Below are 16544 nucleotides of genomic sequence, written 5' to 3'. Positions count from 1 at the left end.
GTTGGCCAATCCCTTCCTTGGACGTCTGCCACCCACAAGACCAGCCTATCACCTATGTACACATTCCCTTCCCTCTCTATATATTCCCATGTTCTACCCCCAATAAATGAGGCTTGATCAGAATCCTGTCTTGCCTCCATTCTTCTCGTCTCCTGCCTCCATCACCCCCTTTCCCCCCGCTTCTTCCCACAGGCCCCTGGAATCCGCCCCCGCCGGTTTCGGACACACACCCCCGTCTGCTCTGTGTCCATTTGCTGTGTATTCTTTTGTGTCCACTTGTATTCTTGGCAGCACTGGGAATCTGTCTTTTTTTTTTTTTTTTGGTTGTGTCATCTTGCTGTATCAGCTCTCTGTATGTGCAGTACCACTCCTGGGCCGGTTGCACTTTACTCACACTGGGTGGCTCAATGTGGGGCGCACTCCTTGCTCATGGGGCTCCCCTACGTGGGGGACACTCTGTGTGGCACAGCACTCCTTGTGCATGGCAGTGCCACGCATGGGCCATCCCACCACATGGGCCAGGAGGCCCTGCGTTTGAACCCTGGATCCCCCATATGGTAGGCAGATACTCTATCAGTTGAGCCATGTCTGCTTTCCTGGTCTATTTCTGATTTGCTCTTCAAAATACCCAACTGAAAGCCATTATTTAGGAAAAAATAAAAATAAAAAATGAGAACCTGGTGGTGCTTGAACTCCCCCTACCTTTTTTTTCCCCCCTCACCTAAACCCAAGGAAATTGCAAACAACTCTATCTCTATTTTCTGCTCAAATTCTCATCTTCGCAGCTAAAAATGGGCCCAAATGTTGGACACATCTCTCTGAATTTCTTTTCTCTCTAGGAACTTGGCCTCTAGACCTCTTCAATGCTTGCAAACACATTTTTTTTTATTTTTTATTTTTTATTTTTTATTTTATTGACTTTGTAATAATATTACATTAAAAATATATATGTGAGGTCCCATTCAACCCCACCCCCCCACCCCCCTTCTCCCCCCCCCCAACAACACTCGTTCCCATCATCATGACACATCCATTGGATTTGGTAAGTACATCTTTGGGCACCTCTGCACCTCATAGACAATGGTTCACATCATGGCCCATACTCTCCTCCATTCCATCCAGTGGGCCCTGAGAGGATTTACAATGTCCGGTGATTACCTCTGAAGCACCATCCAGGGCAGCTCCATGTCCCAAAGATGCCTCCACCTCTCATCTCTTCCTGCCTTTCCCCATACCCATCGTCCACCATGTCCACTTTTCCCAATCCAATGCCACCTCTTCTATATGGACATTGGATTGGTTGTGTCCATTGCACCTCTATGTCAAGAGGAGGCTCAGATTCCACATGGATGCTGGATGCAATCCTCCCATTTTCAGTTGTAATCACTCTAGGCTCCATGGTGTGGTGGTTGTCCTTCTTCAACTCCATCTTAGCTGAGTGTGGTAAGTCCAATAGATCAGATTGTAGGTGCTGGAGTCTGTTGAGGCTCAGGACCTGGCTATCACATTGTCAGTCCAGAGATTCAAATCCCCTAAATATATCTTAAACCCCAACATTAACTGCACCTCCAGCACATTAGTATGAAAGTCTTATGAAGGGAGATCCCATCTGAGTCCAGATTCATCACACATAAACACCATTTCCAAAGAGGGGCCATCTGCCCTGGTAGTTAACCCCATCGGCCATGACCATAACTCCCATGGGTCTCTTTAGCCCTCAAAGGAACCAATATCTGGGGGTTGTATCTGCTTTATCTGTCTCTCTGACTCTGCTCAGTTGTGCATGAGGGCAATCCTTCTGCCAGCCTCCAGACTCTTTTTTAGAAACTCGTAGCCATATAAACTCATTTCTCCTTTTCATTTCCCCCTTACTTTAGGTCAAACAGCATTTTAAAGTCATGGTATTTTATGTAGACATGGATATTCTGCTGATCCGCATTGAACCTTCCGTATAAGGTCATTTTCCAGTTGCATCATCAGTTGGTAGTTGATAGTGGTCCCTCATTGCCAGGGAGGCTCATCCCCGGGTGTCATGTCCCACGCTGGGGGGAAGGCATTGCATTTACAGGCTGAGTGCAAACACATTTTTTAAAGAATGTATTTTATCCAGTATTTTCAGTTGCTCTTGGTGGAAACGTTGGTGTGATATAAGCTATTCTACTATTGCCAGAAGTAGAAATCTGCGCTGACTTTAGAACCTACTCCTGCAAAGATGTGATTCTAGTCTGCTGCTTCAAGCTGAGTCTCTAAGGGACCAGCCTTGGCCTTGTGTAGAGTCTTTTACCCACCCAGTGCTCGTGCTTGTCTTCTTGGTCTTGACTGCTGCTTCTAGCCTGGCTGCCTTGAGTCCAGGCTGTCCAGGATGATGTTGATCCATTTTCTGCAAAGCCTCTGCCACCCTGGGGAGACCAGCCTGCTACTCTCTGCCTATCAGGTGCACTCACATGCCTTTAATATGTACAGTCCTTCTGTGCCAGACTCAGGGTTCAGTCTTTATCGTGGGTTGTCTCATTTCTTCCTCATAAAACACCAGCAAATAACTATAGTTATCTTCATTTTACAGGTGAGAAAACTGAAGCCTCAGATATTTAATCAGAATCCCTGCCCACCTCATGAAAGTACCAATATATTTATGGATTTACTGGCTAATATTTTTGTACTTCCCAGGCTGTAAGCAACATGAGGGCAGGGAACATGTCTCTATGTCTATTTTATTCTTACCCATATGCCCATTACCTCATACAGTACCTGGCATGAAGTACATATGTGATAACAAATGATGAATGAATAAACAAAACCTCAGTTAAAATGTTTCAGGAGAAACTCTAGGCCCTTGTCTCCTGGTCCATTGTTCTTACCACTGCATCTTGCTGCCATGTAGGGAATGCATTAATTCATCAGGATTTTACCCAGCACCTTCTTTTTTTTTATTTTTAAAGAAGTTTAAATTACATAAAAGTTACATAAAAAATACAAGGGATTCCCATATGCCCTACTCCTTTCCCCTCCCACACTTTCCCACATTAACAACATCATTCATTAGTATGGTACATTTGTTACAATTGATGAATCCATATTGAAGTATTGCTACTAACAATGGACTACAGTTTACATCATAGTTTACACTTTGTCCTGCACAATTTTGTAAGTTATGTCAAAATATACAATGGCCCATAACTGCAATGTCATGCAGGACAAATCCAATATCCCAAAAATGCCCCCATATTATACCTATTCTTCCCTGTCCCATCCTTTAGAACCTCTGGTGGCCACTGCTTTTACATCAATGATTACAGTTCTTCCACTGCGAGAATAATAGTAAGTCTACTTTAGTCCATTGTTCATCCCCAATCTTGAGGATTTGGGGATGGTAATGCCTACTCTGCTTATAATTGAGAGGGGGTTTAGATCCCATGGGGCAGATGGATGGAACTATCTTGCTTGCAGTTGCAGACACTCTCTATTCCTTGGGATGTGTGTTGTCCATCATCATCTCCTTGTTAGTTTTCCTGAATGAGTTCAGTGAACTGGAGTGTAAGTGTTGTTGCAACTCTGCTGAGATTCAGGGCTCAACTGGCACATGGATGGACCAAAAATTTAAGGACACATGTTTATCAAGTGTATACTGTGCTAATTATGGGTTCAAATAAAAGGGGCAGAACAGCCATGTGTAGAGAACATATCAATGAGTCTAACTCTTTTACACTGGGGAGCATAAATTTCCAAGTAAGGCCCACTGACAGGGTGCCAATTTCCTGAGCTGTCTGCCCTGCTTATTGTTTCTGGATATCTCTAGAGCCCTCAGGAGCCCCACTATTTGAGGCACTGTTTACCGTGGAGGTCAATGAGATCCTGCTGAGACTTGCATAAGTGTAAACTCTGGGATGACTTTGCAACTCAGTTTGAAATCTCTTAGCCATAAAAATTCAAACTCAGTTGTATTTATCATTTCCCCCTTTTGGCCAAGGTCTTTTTCCAAATGCATCGCTGTTTGGTGCTTGGTAATAATCCCTTGGCACCAGGGAGGCTCATCCCTGGGAGTCATGTCCCATACTGGGGTGGTGTTGGGGAGGTAGTGTATTCACATGCTGAGTTTGGCTTAGAGAGAGGCCACATTTGAACAACAAGGAGACTTTCAGGAGATAACTCTTAGGCAGTATATAATACTAGGCTAAGTTTCAGTTTCACAAGAAAATGTTCATAAATACAATTGCCACATGTCAAGGACCTGGCATAATGCTCTGTCTTCCTTCACTAGGCGTTACCTTTGCATTCAGGGGATTCTTGCTGTCCTATTAAAGAATGTAGCAGAACTCCCCAGATTGGATTAAATATTCTTTCAGTTATTGTGTGGATCTCCACTCACCGAGATAATGTCCCATGAAAACTTGAATATATTCCTATGTCTTAGAGGTATGCCCCAGGTGAACCCCTTCCCATGCATCCCCATATCACTGAAACCCCACACCAGTGATCATCCCCTACCACTGCTGTGACCCTCCTGTGATCCAAAACCACTCCAAAAATGAAGCTAACAAAAAAACGAATAAAATTAATGAGAAAATGAAATAATTTAAAAAACAACCAATAAAATACAATTTAAAACAATTTAAGATAATAAAAAAAATTAGATATTGTGTCTTTTATCACTGTAAGATCTGTTGTCTTGTATGTATACTGATATTTTCTTCCATATATTTCCCTAGTGTCTTTTTTTTTTTTTATCTTCAAAGAAGCTTTAGAATAAAGAAAAGTCACATAGAAAATACAGGTGATTCCCATTTACCCAATGCCCTTCTCCTTTTCCCCTCTCCTTATTAATAGCATTTTACATGTGGATGGCATGTTTGTTAGAATTGATGTACAAATAATGAAACATTGCTACTCACCATGGTCATTGGTTTACATTATAGTTTACATTTTGGATCATACACTTTTATAGGTTTGGATGAAATTTAAACTGGCCTATATCTGTTATTGCGAGATCATGCTGAACAATCCTAATACCCTAAAAATGCCCTATGTTCCGTCTATGCTATTCTTCCCTCCACCTCCCCTTGGAACTGTCATAATCACTAAGTTTCAATTTTTGAAGAATTAAGATTCATAGTTACTTGCAATAACATGGAGGGCTTGACATATTGGTCTGTTTTCTTTTATCAGGCACTGCCTATGTTCCCGAGGGATTCTTGTTCCTCTAATTGAGAACATAGCAGGACTCCCCAGGATGGGAGTTTAATATTTTCTCGTTTATTGTGTGGGTCTCCACCCACTGATATAACATACTGTGACAAGATGAGCACTTAGTCCACAGAAGCCTGCCCCAGGTGGGCCCTGTCCTGCATACCTTCTGACACCGGCCACCCTACACCAGCAGCCCTCCCCTGCCATATTTGCCGAAAGAACATCTCCAACATTATAGGTTTAACCACAGACCCGCCACTCCCCAGAGTTCATCTGCTCCTTCCCCTGGCCCTCCCCCCAGCCCCATGGAGAGTCCAACCCAACCCCATACCTGCTCCCCTCACAGACCAGCACTGCTGAACCCAGTCGCGTCGCTGCCCATCCACTGCCCAACCACACCCTTCCACCTTGCCATAGACTTTGCCCATGTGGGCTTTGGCTTCTGTGTTTCGGGCTACCTTAATGTCGTGACCGTGGTAACGTTAACTGGGGTCCAGGGATCATATATTGCTGAACTGATAGACCCAAGAGGCTTCTGAAGTTGGAGTAAAACTCTGTGAGTGTGTGGTCATTTTTCTCAGATTCTCAGAAAAGTCCGGGGCCCCCCAAAAGGCCAGGAGAGCCTGGAAGTGGCTTGTCTTACCCCAACATTGCCTCTCCTTGTCAGGGAAGGGTTTCCTGAAACTACCCACCCATCGTTGGGGGTGACTTGAGGAGTGGCCTGGGCATGAAGGGGGACCCTCTTCCCAGCCTCAGGGGGGCAGACATGGGGCAGGGCTCAGAGAACTCCAGCCCCCGCATCCTCACAGAACCCCCAAGGAGGAGGGGGTCACTCACCAAAGGTCTGTGCCTGATGGAGAACTCCCCTCGTCCGGCCCTCTAAGGGCGGCCACTGCCAGGAAAGCTGTCCCACCGGCTGAGCCGCATATTTGTGCAGCTCCGAGTTCTGCGGCTCCTGCCTGCCCTTGGAGGCAGGGGTGGTGGGTGTGGGCGTGTGGGAGTCCCCGAGCCCCCGCTCACCACTTGGCAGCCCATGGAAGGAGGACGAGGAGACGTGGAATCCTGAATGCGGGGCCCTCAAGAGGAGAGGAGGCATAAAGGGGCGGGTTCTCTCTAGTCACCTTGGCCTGGGTCTCCCAGCTTGGGGGCTGGAGGGGATTCTTGCCTCACTCAGAAGTCAGCACGTCCACCTGCAGGGAAATTATCTCCAGAATCAGAGATTTATAAGGAATTTTTAAAAATTCTAGTCCAGTGGTTTGACAGGTTTTTCTAAAGCAGGAGGACCCTTTTAGCAGTTCCCATAATTCCTCCATGGAAAACACATAAAACTGAAGACGCTGGGGAGGAAGCATTATTCCAAAACCCATCTTAAAACCACCGTTCTATCCAGCTGCCTCATTTCCTCATGAAGGAACTGATTTGAGGACGCAGAGACGGGCTCAGGGACCCACAGTTGGGCAAAGTCAGGTTCAGAGTCAATGCAATTCAGGAGGTACCTCGGCTCAGTCGTTCCCTCGGCTTAGTCTCCCAGCCCAGCTGCGGGAGGCTGGAGAGGAGAGCGGGCCTGGGTGGGAGCGGTGAGCACAGGCCTGGGCAAGCGGAACCGGAGGGAGCTGCAGGTGCAGGGCTGGAGCGGAGAGTGGTCTCCCCCCCCACCGCGTCCTGCCCCAACCCCACCCTTTTCTGGGCTTCTTGAGGAGAGAGATGGCATCAGGCTCAGATAACCTCGGACCTCTGGCCTGGGTGCACGCACACACAAACCCACACAGACTCACACTCCCACAAGCACTCACATTCTCTCTCACACATATTCAATTCGTTCACATATTCTTTCTCTTTCACATACTCACACAAACGCATGTTCTCTCACATACATATACCCTCTCACACACAAAATTCTTCAAATACCTTCTTTTACACTCATACATTCTTAGAAACAGGCGTGTTTTCTTTTTCTCCCAATACCCTCATACAAAATTTTCACACACATTCTTTTTCTTTCTCTCCCCCACACACTCTCCCATACTCTCTGCCACATTCATTTTCTCTTACACACTCACACACACACAATCACATCATCCACGTGTGGGCTCGGGGCCTCCTGCAGACCCGGGGTCTGAGCTTGGCCCCTCCATCTCCTCCTCACGATTGGCGAGGTGACCTGGTGGCTTCCTGGCTCCATCTTTCTTGATATCGCACCCCTTCGGTCAGTCCCGGCAAGGTCATTTTCTACACAAAGCCCCATGGGCCTAGCTGCCTCACTCACCCGCTGTGGGCCAGCCCTGGGGCTGGGGTGTGTGAGGGTGGGGGGCAACCCAGCCTAATTGCTCATCAGGCCCTGGGCTCCCTGCTGCTCTAGGCCCAACCATCCTTTAAAACTACTTTTCCATCCTTTAACACTTCCTCTGCTCTGTGCCAAGCCCAGCTAGCCCCTAGAAGACAGAGGGGGCAATGGGTAGTTTGCTGACAAGAGGGCACATTGTGTTTAATCTAGACGCCCGTGGGACGAGAAGGTTCTCAGGAGAGCCCTGGCCCTTGGCCAGAGTCCTGCTCACTCCCACGCCCCTGCCTGGCTCCCACCGCAGCCCGGCCCTGATCTTGGGCTTAGCCTCTGAAATGGGATCAGGGTCTAGAGCCTTTTTGCCAGCGTCAGCCGAAGTCGCTCTCTCAGAGCTGAGTTAGATTGAAGGAGGAAACATTGAAGAAAAGCAGATGATAAATCTATGTCCAGGTATGAGGTGGCTGTCCCCCTTAGCGTGGCCCCCGGGCCATAACCCTTCCCTACGCCACAGTGGCTCCTGGGGAGAGGGTGATAGGAAGAGGGGTGCTCTCTGGAAGGCTCCGACGCCTCAGGGGCTGAGCCCCCCCTGCTGTGACTCAGCTGTGGGCCCAGCTGTGCCTGCACTTAGGGAAGTTCTGACCCAGCAGCATGGCTGGTCGAGGGTGAAGGTGACCTGTGCTCAGGAGTGATGGTTAAAACATTTACTATCCGCACACCGTCCAGTGAGAACCGAGCCCCGGCTGAGCCCCGCGTTACCCCGTCATTGCTAGTGCTGGGTAGCTGTGGTGGTGGGGGGTTCCACAGGGGTGGAGAGCATGTGTGTGCTGGGGACAGCCGCTACTCAGCAGTTGCCACGGAAGAATTTCCAGAGTTTACTAATGGGTGTGGGGTGTACACACGTGGTCAGTGAGGCAGAGCCCTGAGGGTATAAGGGAGAGGAGAAGGCAAAGCCTGGGGGGGGCGCTTCAGTGGAATGACCACCCCCCATACCTGTCATGGGGGGAAGGGACAGGGGCGGGCAGGTGGGATCCACAGAGCTGCCATGGGGTACGGGGACCTCACTGACTCACGCGGCAGCTTGTGTAATGATTTTTGCACGTGTTCTTGCAGTCTAATCGCCATACAGCCAATCGCACATTTTTTAAAGTACACCATCTGATAAGTCCTGACACGTGTGCAACCCAGATAATGAAGAAAGCTATTACCCCTCCAGGTTTCCTCCCAACCCTTTGTAATCTCTCCCTCCCAACTCACCCTTCTCATCCTCCGGCAACTGATTTCTTTTTTGTCGCTATAGGTTCGTTTTCATTTTCCAGAATTGTACGTATAGGTAGCTCATTTAAAATCACGACCAGCCTTGGAAGTAGCTGCTACTATTACTGTCATCCCCCCCCCGCCCCGTTTACAGATGAGACAACGAAGGCCCAGAGAACTTGCCCGGAATTACGCCACACGCCCTGGTGAGAGTGGAGCTGGGGTTTGAACCCAGGGAGCTCCCCTGGCGCTCCTGCCGCCCCCCCTCCCTGTGGCTGACCTGGCCCATGGAGGGTCTGACCTGGGCTTGGTCTGGGGGTTGAGGGGGCACCAGTGGGGCCCTGCTCTTGTGAGGAGCAAATGGGAGGAGGAAGGGGCTGCTCCCCTGCTTACCTTTTCTGAGCCTCAGTTTCCCTGTCTGCAGAATAAGCGTCGTCGTGAGGATTTACGGCTCCTTTCGTGGAATGAAAGGGACCCAGCACGGGCGCCAGCACACGGGAAGAGCTCGTACAGCCCAGCGGGGTCAGAGCGCACGCCCCGACGGGTGTCAGAACCAGAGCGCGGAGGCTCCGGCCCGATTTCAGGGTGAAGGGCCTGAGTCCTCTCTGGGCCTGCTGCCTTCCGTTGCTCAGAGGCCAGAGGGGAGCAGGGAGGGTTTGGGGAATAGAGCTGGGGGATCCCCAGGACCGTGCACATGCGAGAGGGGTGTGGGGCGCGGACTGTTGCAGCCAGGCTGGGCTTCGGCCGGACTAAGGTGTGGGCAAGGGCCAATCCCAACCCCAGCCCAAATCGGGGCCTGACTAAGACGTGAAGAAGCCCACGACTTTCCGTCCCGTCCTGGAGAGCAGCCTGGGTGGCCGTAACTCACTCCCTGTCGCCTGTCCTCAGCCCCTGAGGCTGGCAGCCCCCAGGAGCCGTAAGGGCCCACCCGCAGGTCCGAGGGGACTGGCGCCTGGGCAAGACCTTGACCTTGACTCCCAGAACGTCATCATCTCGAGCCCCCAGAGCATTTGGGGGCTGGGTACCCAGCATGGTGTCCTAATGGATGTGAAGGCACTTCCTATAGATGCCAAGGTACTTTCCCAGCACCCCTCCAGAGCGGGGTTTGGACAGGCACGAAAGAGGGTGAGAAGCATTTTGGATCTCTTCGGAGTTACTCAGGAGAGGGCTCTGGAGGAGGCGGATTTGGAACAAGGCTTCGAGAAGGAGTGCTTTGGACACAAGGCCATGCAGCAGCTGACGGCTTTGGCCACGAGGACACCGAGCTGCCTGCTGGCTGGCCCCTCTGTGATTGTCTCCAATAGGAAACAGTTAAAACTGGAGCAGTAAATAGAGAAGAGGGATGGGGACTGGACGGTAAATAAAAATCAAAGCCATAAATGGCAGCCAGCTCTCCATCCCGGGAGGTGTGGGGGGTCGTTCCTAAGGGAGAGCACTGGGACTCCTGAGCTGTTCTGCTGCTGGGAGGCCAAGATCTAGGTTCCAGCCCCAGCTCTGCCGACTGTGTGCTGTGCTGCCCTGGGCTGATCGCCATCCCTCTCTGGCCTTCATCTGCTGTGAAACAGCAGGTGCTGATATTCTATGATTCCAAGTCTTCCTGTGCCCCGCCCTGACTTCTCAAGGTTCCTGGGCTCCCTGGACTTTTGTAGGAAGGGGTCAGCTCACCAGCTCACCTCCAACTTCCTAGGAGGGCCCAGGCAGGAGGAGGGAGGGGGTTGAGTGAGGGTCCTGCCAAGGCCCCTGCCCAGCCAGTGACAGGAATGCAGCGGATCACGGCACAGGGAGCAATTTTACTGGAAAGATGAGAGGAAATTGCATCTTTAATAATTCACCGGGCCGGTTTGGAGGGAGGCAGGTTGGCGGGGCCGTGGAGCCGCCGGGCGATCCCGGCATGTTCCTGGAAATCCGCTGGCTCCAGAGCCTGCCCGAGAGACCCGGGGCCCTCCATCTCCTCCTGGCCGAGGGACAGCGGGAGCTGCCGGAGTCTAGACCAGGGTGAGAGGTTAAAACAGAGCCATCCCGAGAACCCGTTCAATTGATATCCCCAGCAGAAAGGCTGCCGGAACAATCGATACGGCAGCAGCCTGGGGAAGTGGGCAAGCTCGGGTCCCACTCGGGCAGAGTCTCTGCAGGAAAGGGGCCTGGACCCTGGCAAGCTGCATCGGGCCTGGGCCTCTGGGGGTCTGCAGAAGGCTCTGCCTGTGCCCGCTCAGCCTGGGAAGGGGCCTGTGGGCAGGCGGGGCAGCTGACGCTGGGCAGCCTGTGCAGCTGGTGGGTGGCGTGCAGAGGGGTCTACAGCCAGTTTCTGTGTTCGCCCCCTCTCCTGGTCCGTCCCAGGCTGGAATGCCTTCAGTAGGCTCCCTGTGGAGTGTGGACTCACCTGCTTCCCTTCCGAGGGAACGTCCTTGGCAGCCTGGACTCTCAGCTCCAGAGGAGGAGAGTGGCTTGAAACCGGGAGGAACTGGCCCCGCCAACAGGTGGAAGGTGCCAAAGACGAAAGCAGCTAAAGAACTACGGATCCTGGAGTCCAAAGACGCTGGTTTCATTCCCAGCTCAGCCCTCTGGCAAGTCATTGCTCTCCGCTGTGTTTCCTCCCTGCCAAAGGGCGACGACCGCGTCATGCTTACCTCAACGGCCAGGAGTGGGTGGCAGACCTTTGCTCCTGGAAAGAGCTTTGCGTTTGGAGGCTGGCGTTATTATAGGGCCTTTTCCCTGAGGCCAGTGGACTCTTAGTTGGCTAATCTGAAATTCAAATGTTGCCTGGGTGATCAGCCTAGGTATAACACGGATTGGGTGAGGGGTGTGCTGTGATGGAGAGCAGATTGAGGGTCTGTGGGAATTTGGGGGACTCAGGAGGGCAAGCAACCATTAATGTAGTTCTCCCTCCCATCCCTCTCCTTCTCTAATTAGCGAAGACCTCAAGAACAATGGGGAAGACACCTTAAAAGTGAATATACCGGGGAAGCGGACTTGGCCCAGTGGTTAGGGCGTCCGTCTGCCACATGGGAGGTCTGCGGTTCAAACCCCGGGCCTCCTTGACCCATGTGGAGCTGGCCCATGCGCAGTGCTGATGCGTGCAAGGAGTGCCCTGCCACGCAGGGGTGTCCCCCACATAGGGGAGCCCCACGCGCAAGGAGTGTGCCCCTTAAGGAGAGCCGCCCAGCGCGAAAGAAAGTGCAGCCTGCCCAGGAATGGCGCCACACACACGGAGAGCTGACACAACAAGATGACGCAACAAAAAGAAACACAGATTCCTGTGCCACTGACAACAACAGAAGTGGACAAAGAAACAAGATGCAGCAAATAGACACAGAGAACAGACAACCGGGGTGGGGGGTTGGGGGGGCTTGGGGGGGAGGGCAGAGAAATAAATAAATAAATAATCTTAAAAACAAAAACAAAACAAAACAAAAAAAGAATATACCCATTCTTTTACAGATGGGGAAACTGAGGCCTCAGGACTAGAAAGTCTGAATCTGCTGACTCCCAATCCGGTGCTCTTTCCACAAGCTGCAGGGACCTCTAGTTCTGGTTTCCCACAGCTCTTATGAATGATGGAAGTTATGGTGTGGCCTCAAGGCAAAGGGCCCCAGGCCGGTGTAAAAAAAAAATCATGTGATTCATCCTGACTCACTATCTGATCTTGACCTACCCCAGCCCTCCACATTCAGCTGGTGCCCTAGCAGACGTACCCCATCAGTCTCACAGGGCCATCGGGAGAATCACGTGAGCGGACACAAATTTAATTCTAGTTCAGCAAAACCTTACTTATCTGGTGGGTCCACTGCTTTTGGAAGCCATCAGGAGACAGAAAGTAGGCAGAAATAGTTTCCGTGCAGAAGAAATGACAGTTTAAAACATCCATTTGTGCAGTAAGGCTTATGCTCTCTGCTTAGAAAAATGACCTGAGGCCCTCAATCAGAGCCTCTTTGCTCTTACTTTTCAAATCGTTCTGACAAGTTTGGAGGTCTAGAATCCAGGCCACAGCAGGTATCCTGAGAGTGGCAAGGAGAGCTTAATGATGAGGGAGGAGGTAGAAAAACTGTAAAATGCAGATGCAGTAATTTAAAAAGCAGACTGGAGAGAGCTTGATCATTCCTGAGGCTAACCCTGTATTATAGCCATCTAATTAGTGTTGCTGAAATGACCCTGAGTCATCCAGAGACGGTGAGACTCCGCAGGGCCCCTCTAAGAAATCAGGGCTGTGTATGATCCACGGCAGAAAGATTTCTACCAAAAATTAAGAGGAAAAAAAAAAAAAGCCTTGCTTTTTAAGAGGTAAGTTACAGCTACAGAAAATGAGCTTCTGCAGAACAGCTCCATTCTGGACAAGGCATCTGGCATCGGGGGTACTGGCTGTTTGTGGAAATCAGAACTCAGAATCTGGGTTCAACTCCCTCCTCCCCCTCGAAGCGCCTCCCACCCGGAAAATTAATTGGTTTTCCAGCCGCGTCTCACCTTTTCTTTCCCCTTAATCCATTCTGTGTGCTGGAAAGATCGATGCTCCTTAAACCCTCCCTTGATGAGGAGCCCCAGCTCCCCTGCTCCCCCGCCCTGCTCGCGTCACACTGTAGGCCCTCTCAGAGGCTGAGCTGGGTGCCTGTCCGTCCACACCGGGACACTGGGCCCTCAGGCCGCCCTGGGATTAGGCCTGGTCACCCACAGCTTCTCACAGTGGTTTCTCGGTGGCAGGTCAGTGCCATCACCGGCCAGCCTCCACTCACCCCCTGCACAGGCCTGGCACCCAGCCTCGGGGGCAGGACCTGTCCTCTGCGTCTCCCAGGGCAGGGCTCGGCGCTGTGTCCTGAGCACAGCAGGCCTCAAGGTTGGCTGATGGGTGGCTGAGGGGAAGCTGCAGGTGAGTGACTGGTCGGCTTACCTGTCAGTCAGTGACTCAGTGAGCAAAGCCAGCGCCCTAAATCAAAAGAGCTCAGGAGTTCAGCCAATTCCCCCTCCCCCTAAGTCTGGTGGGTCCCAGGGGGAGAACAGACACACTTTAGGGCACCCCCAGGCCTAAATAAATAAGCCAGGCACAGCCAGCGGGGCTGGAGAGCCTGGGGGTCAGGGGGGAAGGAGAGCTGTCCTCTGATTAGGACTATTTATCCACATTTCCAACCAGACGGGAATGGAAAAGCTCTTGCCCCATTTTCAATAGAGGAAACTAAGGCCTCAGAGATTGAGTGACTTGCCCGGGGTCACTAAACTTATTCCTGGCAGACTTCACTAACGTCTGCATTTCTCAGTGGCCTTATCTGCTCTTGTCCCTGGGGGCGGGGCGGCACTGGGGTTTGGAGTCACCAGCAAGGGCTTTGGACGCAGAGGAAACCTGTTAGAATGTCCCCCTCCTCCTCCCAGCCTTGTGACTGGGCAAACTAACCCCTCTTGAAATGGAGATGATACCTCCTGGGGCGTTGTAGCAGCAGTGAGAGGCTGAGTTCATGTCTGGTTTAAGGTTTGCCCTTAAATGGCAGTGGCTACTGTTTATGGCCCCACCCACCACCCCCAAGGGCCTCAGTTTTCTCTTCTGTGAAATGGTAGGGTGGGCTCTAAATTCCCTTCCACATCCTGACAGCCCGAGGGATTCGAGTGTCTTCTGGGGACAGCAGGGATTAAATGGGAATGGAGGGCCATCCCTGCCCCTGGAAGGGAGGTGTCCCGGGAGGCCTTGCTCCTTTGACAGAACCTCAGAAGTACAGGGGTCCACGCCTGCCCCCAAAGGGGGGATTCCTCCAGCACCACCCTGAGGGGAGTTGCAACTTCTGCTCGAACACGGCGGGTGACGGGCGCTCACCCCTTGTCACCTCAGTCGTTCCCTGCACCACCATCTCGGCGTCTCCACGCTGTCCCGGGACAGGGCGAACGCGGCCCACTCCCGATGGCCGTGCCCACCCCCCGTTCCCTCTTCCCTGTGGTGGCATTTCAGGCCTTGGAAGGCAGAGTGGCTCCCTGAGACTTGTCAGGCTCAGCCTGCGCATCTCGGGCCCCCCAGCTCCCTGCCGAGCGCTGGCACCCCTCCCCAGCCTGCCTGTGGTCCTCGTGCCCAATGAAACTGAGCTCCCAAAGGCGAAGCAAATCCTCCTGGTGCATCTGGCAGGAAAGCAGAGCAAGCCGTCACCTCGAGAGCCCGTGCCCGTCTTAGCATGCTTTCCCGGGACAGGCACATGTCTCTCCAACAAGTGTCCGTTCAAGGGCCCTGCTCCCGCGGGGCAGGAGGAGCCACCCACGAGCTGGGGCAGAAGGTGAGGCCCAGACACCTGGGGAGGGAAGCTCCTCCCCTGCCCGCAGCCGTCCTGAGCCTTTCTGGGAAGAAAGGAAGACGCAGTCCTGCAGTGTCCTGAGTCTGACCAGCCTGGGGGAGGCGGGTTTGACGGGCCAGGGGTTCCTGCTCCTGGAGGAAGCAGCTTCCCGCGACCAGCCCCGCTCACGGCCGGGAGCTTTCTGGGGGGGGAGCAGCATCCCTGCCCTAGGCGGTGCCTCAAGGCCCCCTGGCTGCCACACTGGGTGCAGGTGTCCCCTGCACGGAGGGGTGGGGCCTTCAAGGACAGCGTGTCCTGTGCTGAGCCCGGAGGCCTCTGGCCCCCCTAGCGCCGCAGTCTCCCCAGGCGCCGCCCGTGGCCGCTGCGGACACCGTGCTCCCCGGGCGGCCGCGTCAGGCTGTGCAGACGCCTTTCCCCTCAGCACCTGCGAGGAAGGAGGGCCTTGGGTGAGCAGAGGCGGCGTGCGCCGGCCTGGGACCCAGGGCCCTTTCTCAGCACCCTGGGGCCGCCGCAGCCGTTCTCAGGTGCGGCAAGGCCCAGCCACCGGGGGCCCCTGAGAGACACCCCGAGTTTCTGGGCCTGGAGGCGGCCGCGCTCCTCGGCCCCCCACCGTCGCTGCTCAGTGCAGTCAGCCTGGGGTTGACACGCTCAGCACAGGTTCTCGCGTGCTCACGTGTGCGCAGCCCGAGAACCCCCGCGGGTGCGGTGCCCCGCTGAGGGGTCCGCGGGGAGCGCTGGGTGCCTCTGAGGGGGGTCGGTCGAGGCAGCGGCGGCTCCTCCGCAGCAGAGCACCCCACCTCCGGACCCCTTTGGGTTGTTAGCCTCAGGGCCCTGGGCAGGCGCCCGCCACTGGAATGCCCTGTCCCAGTCCCCAAGCCCCTCCGAGCACGCCATCACAGTTCACCATCTATCCCCCCACGTTTACTTGGTCCCCGCTCAGGTGCGGTGCTGGAGCTGCAGAAGGGACGAGGTCGAGCTCATAGCCAGTGGGCATCTGCACCTACACACTGACAGCTCCACACAGCCAGCAGGGCTCTGCAGGGGCGTCCCTGGGAGCTGTGGAAGCAGGTCAGGGGGGGCTTCCTGGAGGAGGTGGCACTAAGCAAAGGCTCATGCCTGCACCTCTAACCTCTGTAACTCCCTGCATGCTGAGTCCTGCTTCCTTTCACCATAAAGGGGGGCCTTGGCATGGCCGGGAGGGTGGGCTTGAGTCCCCAGTCAGCCAGCAGAGATCATCCAAACCCCAACCTGCCTGTAGACCTGTGAGTGAGAGCTGAGAGCACCTGTCAGAAGTCTCTGGGATTTAAGCTTGCTAGCTCCGCAGGGCTGCATGGCAATAGTTAACCAACACAGCCCTTATCTGTTCACTCCTAGCCGTGTGCCTGGGGTACTCTCCTTGCCCTCCTCTGCCCCAAGGCACCTCCTTTTCCTCTGAGCTGAGCCGCTGGCAGTGCCCATTCCTGGGTCTGTCTCTGTGGCTGGATCACGAGCCCTTTCCCTCCCATTCTGTGTCCTCTGAGGCCTTTGTCCCTAGATATTTTGCTGGGTCACCAGGGAGTCCAAGACCC

The 16544-nt window shown here is 53.1% G+C and overlaps 1 long non-coding RNA gene across 1 annotated transcript; it reads right to left on the bottom strand.

Annotated features, from left to right (window-relative positions):
* Window positions 1-2903: 2903 nt before the first annotated feature.
* LOC131273690 (uncharacterized) lies at window positions 2904-11546 on the bottom strand. Its single transcript, XR_009180969.1, has 2 exons — window positions 11100-11546; window positions 2904-10704 (listed from the first exon to the last, which is right to left on the bottom strand). It is a non-coding gene; the product is annotated as an uncharacterized lncRNA (long non-coding RNA).
* Between the last annotated feature and the right edge of the window lie 4998 nt (window positions 11547-16544).

This window comes from Dasypus novemcinctus, chromosome 16 (genome assembly GCF_030445035.2).
Source record: "Dasypus novemcinctus isolate mDasNov1 chromosome 16, mDasNov1.1.hap2, whole genome shotgun sequence".
NCBI lineage: Eukaryota > Metazoa > Chordata > Mammalia > Cingulata > Dasypodidae > Dasypus > Dasypus novemcinctus.
The sequence above is the reverse complement of the archived record's forward strand: the minus strand, read 5'-3'. Positions and strand labels throughout refer to the sequence as shown.